This window comes from Plecotus auritus, assembly GCF_963455305.1.
Source record: "Plecotus auritus genome assembly, chromosome: 8".
In the NCBI taxonomy this organism is placed as follows: domain Eukaryota; kingdom Metazoa; phylum Chordata; class Mammalia; order Chiroptera; family Vespertilionidae; genus Plecotus; species Plecotus auritus.
Window position 1 is genome coordinate 10,372,250 of NC_137782.1, and position 14,888 is coordinate 10,387,137.

Sequence of the window (14,888 nt, forward strand, 5' to 3'; positions counted from 1 at the left end):
CATAAACATTATGGGAAATTGCTGGAGCTACCAACAAAGTAAAAGCCTACTAGAAATACCATTAAATCCTCTTACAACACTTGTGTTAGATAACAGAATTGCTCTTGACCATATCCCAGCTGAACAAGGTGGGGCTTGCTTTGTTGTTAATACCTCTTATACCAGGTGTACCGGTTAATAATGGCGGGTTTTGTAATCAAAGAAAACACAATAATTTCAAGAGAAACATCAAAAGTGCTTTATTCAAAGCAATGTCCATTGCTAGCTATACATTTCCCCTATCTTTCAGGTAATTTGTGGATACCACTCCAATAGAACTTTTCTCGTTTTGAGGCAAACGATTAAGAGACCCAATTTTCCACTTCTTTGTAAGTTCTGAAGTGCTGCTCAGAAAGTGCGTGTGCCATCGATCAGAACTAGTGGTAATCTGAAGGAGCAAGGTCTGGCGAATACAGTGGGTGGGTTAATACTTCCCAGGCAAGATCTTTTAATGTGTCTTTAACTGGTTTTGAAGTGTGTGATGGTGCATCATCAAGAAGCAAAATTACTCTGCCGTGTCTTCTGGCACATTTTGGTCGTTTCACGATCAAAGCATGGTTCAAATTGATTATTTGTTGTCGGTAGCCATCAGTATTAATGGTTTCACCTGGTTTTAGAAGCTTATCATATACCACACCTTCCTGATCCCACCAAACGCAGAGCATTGTTTTCTTTCAGAAGCGATTTGGCCTTGCAGTTGATGTTGATGGTTGACCTGGATCAACCTATGATTTTGTGCATTTGGGATTCTCAAAATAAATTCACTTTTCATCACTAGTCACAATTCGATGCAAAAAAGACTTCCATGCCATTGATGCAACATTTTACTGATGACTTTTCGGTTTTTCATTTGTCTTTCGTTCAGTTGATGTGGCACCCATTTTCCTTCCTTTAAAATCTTTCCCATTGCTTGTAAATGATCAGAAATTGTTTGCTAAGCAATGTTTAATCTTTCTGCAAGTTGTTTTTGAGTTTGGCACGCATCTTCATCCAATAATGCTTGTAATTGTTTTTCTTCAAACTTTTTCGGTTGACTTGGGCGTTCTTTGTCTTTCACATCGAAGTCATCACTTTTAAAGCATTTAAACCAGTGTTCACAAGTATCTTGAGATAGAGCATGTTCACCATAAGCTTCCCGAAGTATTCAGCAGCACTTTTCTTCAAAATAATGAATTAAAACTTCCTGCAAAAGCTCTTTTTTTGGCATGAAGTTCGACATTTTTAAGCATAAAAATATCTATGATGTTAATGCCTTCAGCAAATTTAACATATGAAGTTTTGAAGCTTGTTGTCAATACAACAAAATAGCATACATATCAAATCGCATATATATCAAATGTGTAACTCCATCTATTGAAAAAAATCCGCATTATTAACTGGTACACCTAGTAGAACTTGAATAAACATCTGGTGAAATACAGATGGAACCAGATAAAATCCGGCACAAGTCAAATGGTAAATACAGAACCTCATGATTTTTTGATATCCTTAGCTGGCTGCCTTCAGGTATTGCCTCCTGGCCTAACATTTCATTTGTCATTATAAGAATTTTTTTGTTATAAAATTTTGTTTTGTATAGCTTGATGCACCACTCAGATAATGGTTTGCTCAACATTCTGAGATGATCACTAAGACCTATGAGACATTGTATGAGAAACTCAGAAATGATAGGTACTTGACCTGAAAGGAACATGACAGTAAAGCCTTTAGTTCTGGTGCTCTTACTGCTCAGATGTGGCTCAAGGCTCCTAAGAAAACCACTTTCCCTCCTATGTGGAACATGACATACTAGGAATGAGCATTCCTGGCAATGAGGGACCAACAATGCTTTTAATAACTAATCAGTGTTGCTTTCCAATGACTGATCAATGATGCTTTCAAGGAAAGAACTGATCAAAAGGGGAAAATGTGAAAAATATAAATGGAACCACTTTAAAAATGGAGTCGGTGTTGCCACTCCAGAGGAACTGCCTTGCATATCTTACTCCTCAAACCATTAGAGTGTTAAAACTGGGCAAAATAACCTTTGGACTGAGCCTAAAGCAGCACTGTATCCCAAACAACTGTTTGTACAGATAACAAGAGCAAACTTTATGACTAATGGACTGAAAGTTAAAGACATTCTCTAGAATTAGCATCACTATGTTAGCTTACCTGCATCGATAGAAAGTCCTTCCTTCTTTATGTAATCGTTGCCCTTCCCTTTCTCACAAATACCCCCTGTCTTCACCTCCTAATTGGAACACTATTTTGGTTTCTACCTGAATCAGCGCTTCCCAAATAACTAGACTTTTGGATCAAATAAATATTTGTTGCCTTTCACTTTGGCCTTTTATTTTTAGGTTAACAGTTGTACCCTTTTATAATAAACTGGTAAACATAAGTAAAGTGTATCCCTGAGTTCTGTAAGCCATTTTAGCAAATTATCCAATCTGAGGAGGGTATTGTGGGAAGCCCTGGTTTATATGTGGCTGGTCTGAAGTATAGATCACAACCTGGGACTTGCGAATGGCATCTGCAGTGCAGGGCAATCTTTTGGGGCTGAGCCCTTAACTTGTAGAATGTGAGGCTATCTCCAGACAGTGTCAGAATGCAGTTAAATTGTAGCATACCCTGTCAGTGTCTGCTGAAAACTAGAGAATTGCTGGATGTGGGAAAAACACATTTGGTGGCCAGAAAAATTGCATTTGTGAGTAGGGAAAAGCACAGTTTTTTCTTTAAGTAGTTAACTTAAGATCAACATTCTGTTATGTGAAATCTTCTATTTTCAGCTCTGTTTAAAATTTTGCTTCTATCAAATACTGAATTTAGCCTGTATAATAAAGACAACACTATCTGTCAAATCTACATCATAATTTTGATGATCAAATGAAAGATATGCAAAAAAGTATTCTAAAGATTTAAAGAGTAGTGTTATATCACTCAAATTATTATTTTATTACTAAGTGATAGACAGTAAAATATAAAAGTATAGTTGATGCTTGAACAATGCACCTAAATTATGAAGGATTTAAATCTGAGTATATATGGACCCACATAGTTCAAATCTACATTGTTCAAGGGTCAACTATATTACTGACTCATAGTTGAGAACCTGTTTATGTGGAGGGCCGACTTGAGTTATACGTGGATATTGACTGTGTGGCTCGTCAGCTCCCTTAACCCTCAAGTTATTCAAGTGTCATCTATAAGTTTAATAGTGCCGTTAGAACAAGCAGGCATAAATAAAAATAAATAAATAAATAAATAAATAAATAAATAAATAGCTAAAAGAAAAAAGCAATCCCTACCAAAATTCAATCCAAGGACTGAAAGACAGACAGACAGGTGGGCTTACAACCAGCTGGAGACAAGATGAAATGGGGGAGAGGGGAGTCACACCTAACTCTTAAGTTATATAGATACTAGTGGCCCGGTGCACGAATTCGTGCACATTGAAAGGAAATTAATTAGAAGAAATATTTTAATATTGCTATTTGCACTTTCTCTATAATAGAAGTGTCAACCAAATTCATGATTGACAATGACAAATGGAAAGACATGCATGCGATTGGTGCCAGCGAGAGCTTTATATGTATTGCGCATGTGCAAGTCAACTTAGCCTTTTATAGATATAGAATAAACTTGCTTAATTAGACTTGCTTTCTGATGTAGCTAAACTTTTTCCAGCCTAGTGAAGCACCCCAACTTCTCTTTCAGGTAATTGTCAGCAACACAGCAGTAAATATCAACATGAAGCAGATTATTATTGTAGATCATGCAGGGAGAACAAAGGGTAAAATATTTAACTGCAGCAGTGTTTGACTATATTCTGCACAGTGAGAAAACCTGAAGTCATTTTCAAGGTCCACCATTTCTTACTTCTTTTTAGTCGGTTCAAGTTTCTAAATCTCCATTTTCTAGCTAATGAAAAGAAAATAGAATTCCACCAAGTCTCCTATCTACCTACTCCAGGACTTTTGTGAGGATCAAATGAGATGAGGCACGGGAAAATGCTTCACAGACATGTGGTTAAAGTGTGAAATGTTGTCACTTGGCTATAAAGCAAGTCGTGTTCCTGGGCTGAAGAAACTGCAAGGAGGCTAGTCGCTAGGGAGAGGAAGTTGGGTGCTGCTACATGATGTCATTACCCAGATGGACACTTAGCATATTAGCCTTTTACACACACACACACACACACACACACACACACACACACACACACTAGAGGCCCGGTGCATGAAATTCGTGCATGGGGGGGGGGTGGAGGTCCCTCAGTCCAGCCTGCACCCTCTCCAATCTGGGACCCCTTGAGGGATGTCTGACTGCTGGTTTAGGCCTGACCACTGGCTCCTAACTGCTCACCTGCCTGCCTGCCTGATTGTACCTAACTGCCCCCCCTACTGGCCTGGTCACCTCCAACTGCCCCCCCTGCAGGCATAGTTGCCCCCAACTTCCCCCCCCCCCACCAACCTGGTCACCCCTCACTGCCCCCCTCTGCCGTCCTGGTCACCCCTCACTGCTCCCCCAACAGCCCCCCCCCCCCCCCCGCGGGCCTGGTAGCCCCATGCAGCCGGCTGCTCAGTCATTTGGTCGCCCCTCACTAATCCCCCTACTGGCCTGGTCACCCCACGCAGCCTACTGCTTGGTCGTTTGGTCACCCCACGCAGCCTGTTGTTCAGTCGTTTGATTGTCCCTCACTAACCCCCCTGCCAGCCTGGTCACCCCACACAGCCTGTTCGGTCATCCGTTCGGTTATTTCGGATGCGATGGTTGCTTAGCCTTTTAGATAGATAGATAGATAGATAGATAGATAGATAGATAGATAGATAGATAGATAGATAGATATAGATGGAAAGAGAACTGTAAAAATGAGTGAAGTAAAAACAGGAAACCAAAAATGGTGGGACTTCTCATTCTGAATAAACATGTAAAACCAAGCTGCTTACTTGAGTTTCTTGGATATTGAGATATACCTGTAGTTTCTCCCCTGATAGGTCATTCCCAGTGCGTTGCCCTGGGGAGCAGTAGAACTTACTCTCTGAGTGCTGTTTATAAATTGGACTGGGACCGAAACTGCTAGGCCACTGGCTGCTGGAGACTACTCCCCTGGCCCCCTCCCTACCTGAGGGGAGAAAGGAGAAGGTCAATGCACTGGAGATGCAAATTAGAGAGAGGTCATGAATTGCTGCAGTGAGCACAAACTCTGCAGTCAGACAGACCTGAACCTGAATCTGGACTCAGCAAATAGCCAGCTTGGAATCAGCTGTGTCACTCAGGCAATCCCAGATGCTCTCTGAATTGGTCTGTGACCAAATAAGAAAAACTAGGACAATGTAATATAGTTTTTCATAACACTTAATTTGTCTTTGTTTTCCTGTGGTAATTATGATGTTCCTACCTTTTTGGTGGTAACAATGTCCTTTATTTTATGAAAGGATGGGGATGATAGATTATAGTAGTATTTAAATAGGTTCTTACTCTTAACAGAATTAGGTTTGCGATCTTATGTCCTAATAGCCACCTATACACAGACTTTCCTTTTTTTTTTTTTTTGACTTGCCCACGAAGTCCAAAAGTCTGGGAACTACTGACTTAGAAGTCTCACTTTCTCATCAATAAAATAGGAGATGGAAAACTCTTTTGCAGAGTTGGTGTGCAGTGATGATGACATACATAAAGCATCATCAAATAATAAAACACCTTCAGAGCTTTATTATCATAAAAAGCTTGACTACTTGACCTGAAGGTTTATTCAATAATATCCATATCTAGGCAGTCTAGCACAATCATCAAAAGCAAGCTCTGGGATCAAACAGCTGGATTTAAATCCTGGCTTTGCCACTGCTAGCTCTGTGATCTTGAGTAACTCAGAGTAAGTTACAATCTCATCACTCAAGTGGGGTTGATAAACAACAGGACCCAAACAGGGCTTTTATAAGATTTAACTTAGATAATCCATGTAATATGCTCATGACAGTGCCCTCTAAGTGCTCTATATTTCTTAACTAAGCATCATTGTTAATATAACTAATAGGTGATCAGAAGTGCTTTCTAAATGCTTGTTAGCTTCTGCATCAACATATTCTAATGTGAAGTTTTTATTAAGAAGCTATGAGGATAATCAGGGTTAATATTTATTTAAACTATTTCAAATTAAATCTCCAGGTCAAGAATGAGAATTTGGATGACATATAGATGCAGGCATCATCAAATGTCATCCTAAACAATATCTACAAAATCAATATTTTCATTGCTTTTGAAATTTGTTTATATTGATCAAAGGAGGTATAATATACAGTCATATAATGAAAATGGTGATTTTCAAATAAAATAGTTGCCTTTTTATAAAATCAAATGTAATTTTTATATTTAGTATGAATTTATTCCTCTAATATTTTCCTTAGTAAACTATAGGTTTTAGTGTTATTTATATTTTAAAATATGACTAAGTTTTTCTGAAATTCACCAACATAAATTAGAATTTATTTTAGTTTATATAAGAGTTAATTTATAAAAGAAATTCTGAAATGATACATGGGTTTTCCTTTATGAAATTTTAATGTGTTTTCTTATATTTAAAAAGACAAAAACATTACACATAAACACCTTCTAAGGGAGAAATCCATTAGAGGTTCTTTCACAGGAGTAACTACTGAGTCAGAGTATGTTTTAATTCTCAAGAGAATGAAGAATGTCAACAAAAGCATAGCCCAACATTTCCCATTAATGCATGGTAAAGGTTATAACAGAATTTCTGGTCTCTATGTCTAACTTTAAGTCTTTATAACTGCCATAAAACTGTCAGATATAGGTTACAAAATGAGAGCTCACAGTTGATTACTTAAATGTCCAAGGTTAGAAGATACAGTTAAACTGTTTTTTCTGTATTTCTGCAAACCATGTAACATAGCAACATGTAACAACTAGTTATAATAGTTATACAACAGATTATATATTTATCTACCTTTTGTATAACTACTGTAACTAGCATGTGTATATATGTATATATACATATGTAATTACATAATAGATTATATATTTATCTTTTGTGTTACTATTATTCACATGTATGTGTAGATATATGAGTGTATGTATATATACATGAAACTATGTATATATATGAAACAACTATGTGTGCATATATATATGAAACAACTATGTATATATATGAAACTATGTATATATATGAAACTATATATATATATATACACATATATATATACACACATATATATATGAAACAATTCTTCTCTACCTTCCAGAATTCTTGGCAACTAAAGAGAAAAACTTTTTTTAAAAAATATATTTTATTGATTTTTTACAGAGAGGAAGGGAGAGGGATAGAGAGATAGAAACATCGATGACAGAGAAACATCGATCAGCTGCCTCCTCCACACCCCCCATTGGGGATGTGCCCCCAACCAAGGTACATGCCCTTGACCGGAATCGAACCCGGGACCCTTCAGTCCGCAGGCCAATGCTTTATCCACTGCGCCAAACCGGTTTCGGCTAAAGAGAAAAACTTTTGAGTAAAATATTGCCATTAGTTTCACAGGGTTATGAAGGGACTGGAGCTATTATGTTAGATTACCGGGTTTGAACGCAGGTTTTGCCCTTTAAAACCTGTAATCTTGGGCAAGTTACTTAACCTTCCTAACTCTTAGTTTCTTCATTTGTAAACTGGACAGAATAACAGTACTATCACTAAGTGTAATTTGGAAACAATTCATGTAGAGAACAATACGTGCTTCTATTGTTACCATCATCAATTGGCAAAACTAAAAGAAACAATGCTATTAAATGCTTTGCTTAGAAGTGATTGCCACAAGTATTATGAAGGTAAATCAGATATGAAATGACTTCTGCAGGGAAGCACTTCTGCTGATTTATTATTTTGATTAGCCTCTCATGAAAGGGCAACACACATTTTCTAGAATTATCTTCGGAATCAAGAAAGTCAAATCCAAGACCACGAATGGAACCACACACAAGCAGAGATGGTTATCACCAGCGTCAAACACCTGCCAATCCTGGTCCACAGATGCCATGTCATATGAATAGGCAGAACCGGTCCGATCTTAGAACTTTCCAGCCTGCAGCAAACTTCCTTCCAGCGAAGAATGAACACACACAAACACACACCCGCCTAATCATCTTTAACTCACCCCTGCAGAAAAAGAGGTCAATTTGCCAAAGTGGTTTGGAGTCTCAAAATCGGTCTTTAAAGGGTGCGGGAGGAGGGAGAGATGCTCGCGTTTTGGAGGCCACAGGGCCTCACTCGGGCGCGGGAAAAGGGTCGCCCTGGGACCAGCGAGTCGAGAAACGGGGAAGTCACGCCCCAAAACCGGGCGCCGGGGAAGAGCGGTGGTCGGCGAACTAGGGTTCCGCGACCTGGCCGCTCCCCCCGCTTCAGCGAACCCCTTCCCTTTACCCCGCCTCCCCAACGGCCAAGCGGGGACCTCGCCGGCCGCACGCGCAGAAGCCGGCGGCGGGTCAGGCTTGGCTTCCCGGGCCAGGCGGCAAGAGGCCGACGCCCCCTCGCCTCCCGGAGCCCCAGCCCGGCCCCGCCGCGCCAGGCCGCCCGCCGCCGCGTGCCGCACGGAGACTTACCCGACGTCTCGCTCCGCGACAGGTGGTGCTGCCGGCGAAGAGGCCGCGGACCTGCCCCCGCCCGGGCGATGATCAGCTCCGGCCAGGCCCTCCTCTTCGCCGGGTCTCACCGAGGCAGTGCCAGCTCAGGTGCGGGGCGGCGGGAGCGCCGAGTCCGGGAGCCGGCTGGCACTGAAGTAACGTCGTGAGAAGACGGGATCCGGGAGCAGAAGGGACCCGGAGGAGGACCGGCGGGCCCCATGGGCGGAGACTGACAGGCACGCGGGCCAATGCGGAGGCAGGAAGTCGGCCCCAGGGGGCGGGGCTCCGCTCGGGGCTTGGCGGCCGCGCGTTCTGTTCCTGCCCCGCAGCACCTTCCTGCGTGGGGACCCTCCAAGTTACTGTTTTGAGGCCCGACGCGCGCCCTGTGGACTTGGTCCCAAGAAACGTGAGGGAGTTGGTGTAGATTAGGATGAGTCCGGAGATACAGGCAACGCCCGTCGCTCGACAACAGAAACCGAGGCGGGCTGGCTGCGGACCTCGCATCTCCGGGCGGGCGGGGTGGGGTTGTCGCTGGTGATGGCTGCGCGGTCGCGCGAGAAGAGGCTCTGCGCTTGCGCGGGCGGGGCCGGCGTGGTCGGTGGGTACCAGTCTCCCAGCCCCGCTGGAGGAGGCGAGAGGAAGGCTGGGAGCTTGGGGCCACCCTGGACAGCCCGTGGAGGGTGGGCGAGGATGGAGGATTTAGGTGAAGTGGATACAGGTCAGGCAATGGAGAGGCGCAAGAGAGGGGACCCAGGAAGTGCGGAGCCTCCGCACTGGAGGAAGGCTGTCTGTTCCTGAGCTGTGTTTGTGTGTCTAGGACTCACTCTTCGCCAGGCGCCACGGCTGCTGGCACCGTTATTGGCCGGTAGGGAATTCACAAATGATCCCTAGCATCACAGTCACCGTAAACAGATAGTCCATGCTCTCGCTCAGGAAAGCAATAGAACACTAAATTGCCATCGTGAAATGGGCCCTGGCCAGGTAGCTCGGTTGGAGCGTCCTCCCGATATGCCAGGGCTGTGGGTTGTCAGGGCACATACAAGAATCAACCAATGAATGCATAAATAAGTAGAACAACAAATTTCAATCTCTCCTCTCTCTCAAAATAAATTAAAATTTAAAAAGAAGCAGGGCCCTAACCGGTTTGGCTCAGTGGGCGTCGGCCTGGGGACTGAGGGGTCCTGGGTTCGATTCCTGTCAAGGGCATGTACCTTGGTTGAGGGCACATCCCCAGTTAGGGGTGTGCAGGAGGCAGCTGATCGATGTCTCTCTCTCATCGATGTTTCTAACTCTCTTATCCTTCTCCCTTCCTCTCTGAAAAATCAATAAAATATATTTTAAAAAGAAGCAGGGACCATAACTAATACACCTATACCCAACCACGGTTATGATATTGGAAGATATTTCTTTACTCTTAACTCCTTTTTTTTTCAGAAAATGTTATAAAAATTACTTGAATTTGTGTACTCTTATAGTGATATAATTTAAAAATAAACATGTAAAGGATAAAAAAAGAGGCAAGGCAAATGGAATAAGAAAATTAAAGTGATAGAAATGTAAAACAAAATTGCGTGGAGTTAGAGAAAAGTGACTTGTCCCGTCCTAAAGACTGACAATTATGTACATCTGGAGCAACACTGCCCATCTGAGGATGGTAGGGTGGGGCACGTTTGTGAACACTGTAGTTAGATGATAAATGATAGGTATGGCTGCTTTAACCATGCAGTTAAAGAGGGACTATAAATTAGCATGACCTACAATAACCTTGCATGCCAGAAATTGTCCAGATGCAGCAAGCTGAACGAGGGACTTCAAATATTACATTATAAAGGCTTCACTGATAGAGGTAAAAGTATTTTGTCTTTGAAAGACAGTTTGTTCTACTTTAGAATAATTCCAAGTTGAAGGGTTGTAGAGAGCTATCATGGATGGGAATTATTTTGGTTAAATTGAGGTCAATTCCTTCCTAAAATGAAATATCTGTTAATGTCAAGGAGTCCGACACTGCTATTTGGCTGGTCCACCCCATTCACTTATTATTTTTTAATTTTTAAAATATATTTTTATTGATTTCAGAGAGGAAGGGAGAGGAAGAGAGAGATGGGAACATCAATAATGAGGGGGAACCATTGATTGGCTGCCTCCTGAATGCCCCCCCACTGGGGACCCAGCAGGAAACCCAGGCATGGGCATATGCCCTTGACTGGAATCGAACCTGGGACCCCTCAGTCTGCAGGCCGACGCTCTATCCACTGAGCCAAACCAGCTAGGGTTCACTTGTTATTCTTAGTCACTTTGGTGGTTGGTCTGATTTGTTCAGGGACCAAGCCTGGTACCTGTTTCCTACCCCCAGTTCTCTGTGGATTTGGACCTTGGCACCTTGTTTTACATGACCCCCTTTTTTACGTACATCCTTTCAGGAAGAGCCTGTGTCTTCTTTCTGGCTCAGTTTTGTCTGCACAGCTGTTTTGACAACTCAGCAAGGCCTGGTGAGCTACATTCTGGGCACAGAGAAGGCCACCAAGGAAGAAGCTTATAAGGAAGTCATTGGATCCACAGCTATTTCAGGAGCATTTACTTCAAAAGAAACAGCAATGCACAATGCAAATGGTTCCTTGTATGTACTAATCCATGCGGTGGATGTCTATGTACTTCACTCTAGCTTAATGAAGTTTTACATGTGTAAGCACCTGTGTAGTCATCGTCCAGACTGGGATATAGAAAATTCCTTGTGCCTCTTTTTATCGCCCCCTCCCCCCTAAAGCTAACGCCTTTACTGACTAATGCTGGAAGCTCCAGGGGAAGGACATGGGTATGGGTCAATTTGTATGATTCCTGCATCACTGGGAGTGGAGGCTGCTATCTCAGGCTTTGTCTACAGTTGGCTGGTTCCTCTGTGAAGTGGGAGGGGCCTCGAAGGGCAGGCTGCTGAGGCATACCTGGCCACGTGACTTCCCTGTAAAACTCTTTAATGAGCAGAGTGTAAAGTGGCATATATGCCAGTTATCTCAAGATGGGAACACGTTCACTTACCTTTCTCAAACTCAAAGGAACATGTGTGGAAAACTTCCATGTCAATTGCCATAAAAATAGGTCAGCTTTTTTTTTTTTTAAACCCAAACGTCACAGTGTGTTTCCTTGAGGAAAATCCATATTATTGAGTTTCAGAGAATTATGGAAGGTCATTCTCTTTGTGAGGAGAGTGTATGTGAATAGGATTGTTGGCTTTAGGTTGACACATCATTTATAGTAAAAACAGAGTGTGCTAATCACATGTTTAGATTTCCACAACTCCATCTGCCTTAGAACAGAAAACATTAATAATGAATGCTGACTGCGCCACGGGGAATTGTCCTCCAATAAACTAGGGCCATTAAAAATGCAAACTCTTTAAAAATACAAGAGAACGTCAACAGTATATCTAAAGGCATTTGTGCTAAATACTGCAGAAACAAAACTGTCAGCCTAGTGTGGAAGTGAGACATAAAAGCATTTGGTGTAGGTTAGTACTATCATTAAAAAACAATAATGTTTTTGTTATTCCCAAAATGCAATGAAGTGTTAATGATGATAATTACCCCCAACAAAGTACTAACAATTCTTTATATAATTAAAATAAATGTAACTTTTCAGGCTATCTAAAAGTGTAAACTAATACCATAATAAGCAGTGTCTTCATTAACAAAATATTTTAAGGAAAATTCTAGATATTTTTGTGAAGAACAAAGAATTTAATATCATAGGTTTATTAATAATAGAACTTTAACTGCTCAAGGAAAAAGAACACTTTGATATTTATAGATAATATTGTACCACACTTGATTTTTCTCTAGGACTTTTAGGTAACCTGGAAAGAGTAAGGCAAAAATTTACTAGCATCATGTCATTGTAGAAATAATATTTTTCACTTATGGTCTTGCTAAGGAGAGCCTAGGCTGCTTGGTGTCCTTTATAACCAAATCCTAGTCCTGGCTCCGTTACTGTCTATAAGCCCTTAAGAGAAGATTCAAGGAGCAGCAACATTGGTATTGTTAATGGTGATGATGGACCTCGGTTCTTACTTGGTGTACCGGTTACTAATGCAGATTCTTTTCAATAGATGGAGTTACACATATGTTGATATATATGCGATTTGATATGTATGCTCTTTTGTTGTATTGACAACAAGCTTCAAAACTTCATATGTTAAATTTGCTGAAGGCATTAACATCATAGATATTTTTACACTTAAAAATGTCGAATTTCATGCCAAAAAAAGAGCATTTGCGGGAAGTTTTAATTCATTATTTTGAAGAAAAGTTCTGCTGAATACTTCGGGAAGCTTATGGTGAACATGCTCCATCTCAAGATACTTGTGAACGCTGGTTTAAACACTTTAAAAGTGATGACTTCGATGTGAAAAACAAAGAATGTCCGGGTCAACCGAAAAAGTTTGAAGACCAACAATTACAAGCATTATTGGATGAAGATGCATGTCAAACTCAAAAACAACTTGCAGAAAGATTAAACATTGCTCAGCAAACAATTTCTGATCATTTACAAGCAATGGGAAAGATTTTAAAGAAAGGAAAATGGGTGCCACATCAACTGAACGAAAGACAAATGGAAAACCAAAAAGTCATCAGTAAAATGTTGCTTCAACAGCATGAAAGTCTTTTTTGCATCGAATTGTGACTGGCAATGAAAAGTGAATTTATTTTGAGAATCCCAAACGCACAAAATCATGGGTTGGTCCAGGTCAACCATCAACATCAACTGCAAGGCCAAATCGCTTCCGAAAGAAGACAATGCTCTGCGTTTGGTGGGATCAGGAAGGTGTGGTGTATGATGAGCTTCTAAAACCAGGTGAAACTGTTAATACTGATCGCTACCGACAACAAATAATCAATTTGAACCATGCTTTGATCGTGAAACGACCAAAATGTGCCAGAAGACACGGCAAAGTAATTTTGCTTCATGATGATGCACCATCACACACTTCAAAACCATTAAAGACACATTAAAAGATCTTGCCTGGGAAGTATTAACCCACCCGCTGTATTCCTCAGACCTTGCTCCTTCAGATTACCACTTGTTCAGATCGATGGCACACACACTTTCTGAGCAGCACTTCAAAACATATGAAGAAGAGGAAAGTTGGGTCTCTGAATGGTTTTCCTCAAAACAAGAAAAGTTCTATTGGGACGGTATCCACAAATTACCTGAAAGATGGGGAAATGTGTAGCTAGCGATGAACATTACTTTGAATGAAGCACTTTTGATGTTTCTCTTGAAATTATCATGTTTTCTTTGATTACAGAATCCACTGTTATTATCCGGTACACCTAGTAAGTTCAGCAAAGCAAGAATTCAGAGCCCAGATCTCTAGCGCAAGAGGAAGTTTATTTAGCAAGCAAAGCAAAGTACACTCAAAGAGAAGACTCAGGCAGACTGCTTAGAGAGCTGCCTTGGCCTTTTACAAAGAAAGTCACAGAGCCAGAAGAAGTGAGCCATCTGGGCTGCATGGGCTCAGGGAATAAGTTACAGAGACAAAAGAAGGGACCTTGGAGACAGGTTCAGGAGGTTAGCCTGATGAGCTGCTCTCCTGATTGTACTAGTAAGTCTCCTGGGAACCTTTAAAGCTTAGGAGAAAACAAAGCAAAAATGGGTGCCAAGGAAAGAATGAGGGGGAAAGCAAGGGCATGTTCCAGGGAGAGCACACACTGGGTCCTTTGTCTTAAGGGTTTTTATCTGTTTTGTAAAAACAGGAATTTTAGGGGTGGCTCTCAATAGAATATTCATCAACTCTCCAGGTGTGAGCTTTCAGGGCCATGGCCCTAGATTAGGGGGTCATTAGTCATTGAGTCTGGTCCTGATATCGGCTATGGCAACCCTCTGGTTTTGCCGCTTTTCTAGGCCTACAGCTGAAATACAGCTGAGGCCTAGATGTTATTTTAGTTTGACCAAAACTCTGTCTCTGTGGTCAACAGACCTGAGGCTTTGTTCCTAAGATTATTTGAAGTTGATCTGAATCTCATTGTTTTAATGCTTAAGGGAGTAGTTGTGTAAGGGAGAAGGAGGCAGGTGAGTCAGGGTGCTGGATGGGGCCAATTTGAATCAGCTATCTGCTTATTTTCCCATTCCACTTGCCAAGGAATTTGTTAGAAAAATAAAATCTGGGCTCTGGCTGGGTAGCGTAGTTAATTAGAGCATCTCCTAATACACCAAGGTTATAGGTTTGATCCCTGGTCAGGACA

General features: G+C 41.4%; 1 protein-coding gene across 3 annotated transcripts in view; it reads right to left on the reverse strand.

The window, feature by feature from the left end:
- ME2 (malic enzyme 2) overlaps positions 1–9,159 on the reverse strand; it is a 50,750-nt gene extending 41,591 nt beyond the window's left edge. For all 3 annotated transcript variants that reach the window (XM_080685396.1, XM_080685395.1, XM_080685394.1), the window contains exon 1: positions 8,632–9,159. The gene's annotated coding sequence lies outside the window, so the exon portion shown is untranslated. The remainder of the gene's footprint in view (positions 1–8,631) is intronic.
- Positions 9,160–14,888: the final 5,729 nt, after the last annotated feature.